The sequence below is a fragment of the Bactrocera latifrons genome, unplaced genomic scaffold (genome assembly GCF_001853355.1).
Source record: "Bactrocera latifrons isolate USDA-ARS-PBARC rearing strain unplaced genomic scaffold, ASM185335v1 scaffold_181, whole genome shotgun sequence".
In the NCBI taxonomy this organism is placed as follows: domain Eukaryota; kingdom Metazoa; phylum Arthropoda; class Insecta; order Diptera; family Tephritidae; genus Bactrocera; species Bactrocera latifrons.
The window spans coordinates 6,744-11,886 of NW_017535308.1; the positions used below are offsets into that span (position 1 = coordinate 6,744).

General features: G+C 35.8%; 1 pseudogene; it reads left to right on the plus strand.

The window, feature by feature from the left end:
• The first annotated feature begins 2,074 nt into the window (after positions 1-2,074).
• LOC108967246 lies at positions 2,075-4,723 on the plus strand (annotated as a pseudogene).
• Positions 4,724-5,143: the final 420 nt, after the last annotated feature.

Consider the following 5,143-nt stretch of genomic DNA (forward strand, 5'->3'; position numbering starts at 1 on the left):
TAAAAGTATTTTGATCGCACTGTATGTATCTTATTGTGTTGTTTCTTAAATGCAGAAAAGATGAAAAGATTGGTACAAAAAGTAAAAGTAATCGTGTCTGGAAAATTATGTACAACAACATTAATATTAAATTATTATCTGAATAATTATTTGCATAAGGTACGACCTTTGCACCATTACATAACCCATCTAAAATCTCAGCTTCCGCTAAAATGATTGAAAAGGATATCACGATGAAGTTGTTCAATCGGCTAAGGGGAAAACCCCCGGTTACGACAGAGTATCCTACCCAATGCTTAAAAATCTGTCAATTAGCACAAAAAATAGGGTACTTAAACTTTTCAATACCATTTTTGAAACAGGCGTCTACCCACAGAGCTGGAAAAATGCAGACATCATTCCCATTTTAAAACCTAGCAAGCCCTTAGACCAAATTAGCAGTTATCAGCCAATTTCATTGTTGTCAGCAAAGCGTTAGAAAAGATAGTAGCAAAGCGAATCATGCGGCTCGCTTTAAGAGATAAACATATCAGTCACAACCAGGTAGCCTTTAAAAAAGGGCAAGGTACATCTGACGCACTTCTCCACTTTGAACATTACTTGTCAACCGCCCTCTCGAATCGGAATCATGTATCAGTTTTAAGCTTAGATTTCGAAAAAGCGTTTGATAGAATCGGTGCTCACGAAGTTCTTAGGAAACTCAAAAGTTGGCAAACGGCCAGAAAAATCTACAACATAGTGAAAAGTCTGTTAAATCATCGCACGTTTAGGGCCAAAATAAACAACAAGTATTCTGATAGAGTACATCTATATAACGGCATACCTCAGGGTTCGCCTATCTCCGTAATTCTTTTTATCATTGCCTTCAAAGAAATCAGCAAAATAATAATCAAACAGGGACTAGAACATTCTCTTTACGCAGATGATGTCTTGATTTTTTCAAAAACCGACTGCGTATCCCAAACTCTGAATAGGCTATCGAATGTGATGGATGAAATCTATATCTGGTCAAAAAGGTCAGGAGATAGTCTATCTTACGAAAAATCAAATTTTCTACACATATGTAGAAAGAGAAATTGTCAAAACTTGAATTTTGTGTAGAGAAATTACAATATTACTAACGTTGAATACCTAAAAATTTTAGGTATTATTTTTGATAAGTCTCTTAACTTTAAGGAGCATTGTAAATGTATAAGGAAAAAGCTTTACGCTAGATTAAACATCATAAAGTACTTCACCTCTAAGCACAGTAAAATACACCCGGATACTCTTAAAAATATAACAAAATCCTTGCTATTGTCAGTGATTGACTACGGTCTACCTATTTATGGACAGTGCGCTAAAAGTACAGTATCGATTTTATCTGCACCCTATCACAACGCGATTCGTAGGGGTCTTCGTGCCTTTCCCACAACACCAATAAAAAACCTGCTGGCAGAGTCTGGTCTCCCTTTCATTGGCGAACGTTATAAGCAAAGCCTTCTCAGCTCAACTATACTTCACAAACAACGCGATTCTGCACAAAGACGTAACAAATGCAGCCAAAAGAAGACGTCGGATGAAGACACCTTCAGCTATATATAATGCATTACAGAACGCGAAGGAAGCCAACATCCTTTACAATCCTACGCGTACTAAATCAACAAAATTTCCTCAGTGGATGCTCCCTCCATCCGTTTTTATCTCGAAACTTTTAGACTACCCTAAACAATCAACGAGCCCCACAATATATCAAAAAACTTTTTTGGAATTGAAAAGCAACTCAGCGAGAAAAAGCTGGAAGTTCTTATTTACGGATGGCTCCAAAACAACTCAATCGACGTCTTTTGCAGTAGTATCTGAGAAAGGGAACATTATCAAGACGGGACTGCTTTTCCCGCACAGCTCGGTTTTCGGAGCTGAATTAATCGCCATATACCATGCTATTATGCACTCTACAACAGCTAAGAGAAAGTACATAATCTGCTCCGACAGCAAGTCGTCCGTCGCTGCGCTGCAAAACCCACACAATAAAGAGCCTCTTACTGAAAGTTCAAGAGATCTGTTGATACATCATTCTTCCAAAATAAAAATCATGTGGGTACCCGGCTACTGTGGCATCATCGGAAACGAATATGCAGACATCGCAGCTAAAGACGTCTACCAGACACCCTGGTTTACCAAAGGCTCGAAGTATATAGAGCCTTTGGTAAAAACAGACATCATTCGACAAATAAACAAGCACATTAGGAAACTAACTGCGACTAACTGGCAAACGTATCAACATGGATACAAAGTTTACAATCAAAATCACATCAAGCCAACACTCCCAGTTTCAGCGACGGCAGATCAACTTCGAATTATCACCAGATTACGACTGGGTCACACAAAGTTAACGAACGAATATTTGTTAAAAGGGGAACCGCCTCCTTATTGTGCAGCGTGCAACTGCGCACTGTCCATAAAACATATCCTCGATGAGTGTATAAAATATAAAAATGCGCGAGTCAATTTATTTGGAAATGAATTRCCCACAAATATGCTAAAGACCTTAGATATTGGAAACATAAAAAAAAATCTTTAACTTAATTTACCAAAGTAACATTTTGCACCTTGTGTAATCATTTATTTACTACGATACTTATTTTTTAATATTACCTTATTCTAGAGTATTTTATAATAAAGTATAAAATCTTTTAGTAATAAGTCAGACCGATAGTCTTAGTTAGTAGTTGCCTTGCTAAATGTAATGTAATTATTTATAATTATAATTCATAACAATAAATAAATAAAAATAAATAGACAAGTTAACCGAGAAACTGTAAACTTAAACTAAGCCGCAAATTCGAGTACAAAACTCGAATTGAGTTCATGAAATTATACCAAGAAGAAAGAAGGTTGTTAAAATTGCTTTTGAATAGTAGCTGTATGCCTTGTGATCGTGTGATTTGGTTCCGAAGCGAAAAATTTGTTTGGAGATTTTTGTAGACACAAACATTTACTTGAAACATGAATATTATTGTGTTAAACGTAGTAGTCTTTGTACAGTATAATATCATGGTGGAACAATTCAAATCTATCTTTTAATATCAAACTCTACTAAATTGAAAAAACACTATAAATCGTAGACGTGCGGTGGACATACTTTATTGCAATGTATAAACCTGTGTTGAATAGAAAAACTTCACAAAACAAAACATTTGCGGGCTAAGTTTTGAGAAGCAGTGACTTCAATGTCAAGATGCGTACGCAGCAACGCCAGGCCGATCAGTGTATCCTAAAGCATGTTCCTTATCAGCGACAAAGTGTCGAAAAGAGCGTTCAGTGCTCGCATTCATCACAGAAAGTGTGCAGAATATGCACTATGAACTATGGAGTATTGGTCTTCATCGCAATTCTTCAACGTTTACACGTTGCAGTAGTCTTTAACTTGCAGTGTTTTGACTTTTGCTTTTGACCCCAATGGCACTGCCAATGATCAAGTTCACCTTTGAGCTTGAAACGTCGCACGACGTTGTCATTACCCAAAAGGCCTTTGAATCCATCAATCAAGCAATCAATAAGGTTTTACATTTCTTTGGTTTTGAAAGCACATACTTTCTCTGGAAGCAGCAAACTCCGTTGAAATCCATCCAATACTTCTCAAAAAAATACCATAAATTTCCCCCAATCAGAGGGGGAGTCCACCACTACTGCACGCCCCGTACCAGAATATCCTGAATCTTTTGGTAACGTGACTTTGTAGAGGTCGTAGAAGAGATGCTTGACAGCGTAGCTGAAGACCCCACATTTGTCAATCGCATCATTACTGGTGATGAGACATGGGTTTACGAATCGCGCTCCAAAAATTAGTGGTCTGGTCCCCATACTACATACATAGTATGCCTTAATTTATACATAAAATTCGACCGCATAGAATTTTTTACATTCCTACTTTTTATAATTGCTTAATAAAGGCTTGTTAAAATTAATCAACTGTCTTATCAAAATTTATAATCAAATGAATTCGAATTCAAATTATTTATGCAATTACAATTTAGGAATACATACATACATATGAAATATAATCATGATCGTGTAAAAAACTAAAACAACACAAATAGCGCGTGTAATTTCTGAATGTACCACGACCACAAATTTGAGAGTTTTAAGAAATTAAGTTGGGAAATTTTCGTGCATTTATCACTGGATTCTACATTCTCCTGCAATTGACAACGGCAACCGCATATATGAAGTTTACGAATTTAAAGTGTACCAACTAAGACAAAAGCTTTCTGAATATCCGAAAATGCGGGCTTAAGGCTTTGTCTCGCAACAAAGTCGCGCTTACCGTGGAGGTTCAAATTTTCCAATTGCCCGTAAATAACATCAGTGGTAATTTGGTCGTTTATAGAAAAGCGAATGACTATCGTCCCTTCATGATTAATATCACAACAGATTTTTGTCAGTTTATGAAAAACAAGAAGAGAATACCACTTGCTAAGATGATAATGGACGTGGTGGAATCATATTCAAGCATACAACACTCTTGCCCTTTTAACGAGAGATATCATGTTTAAAATTTGTTTGTTTTTCATTTTACAATAATTCATATAATTTCTAGCTAGACTTCACACTCAGGGACTTCGTGCTCCAGCCTGAACAACTCCAATCACTACCTGTGCCAACTGGCGAATACCTGTGCGAATTTTGGCAAGAATCTACAACGTTAGGAAATTTAAGATCGATGCATATATACAAATAGTAGAGGAATAAATAATTAATAAACAAACTTATTTCAAAATATAAAAAAGGCTTTCTTAAAAAACATGCAAAAGCACAAGAAGACCCCATTGCAGAAACAGAAATGTTAGCGAACTCTATATGTATTTAGTATACAGATAGCGCAGGTTTGAAATTATTTTGTTACGATTTTGTTGTAGCATATTTTTTAGCCATTGCATATTTTTTTGCATCAGTTTTTTTTTTGTTTCTTTTTTTGTATTGTACCGTACAAAGGTTTTGAAAGAGCAATGGAACCTCCTTAAAGATCAAATAGAAAGAAAGAAATGTCTTTAGTAGTATAATCTTATCAAAAACTTTTTTGCACACGAAACAACAACCTGAAAGTTCAAAAATCTTAAAAATCAAAATGTTAATACCCTTATTGTTAGTCTACATCAGA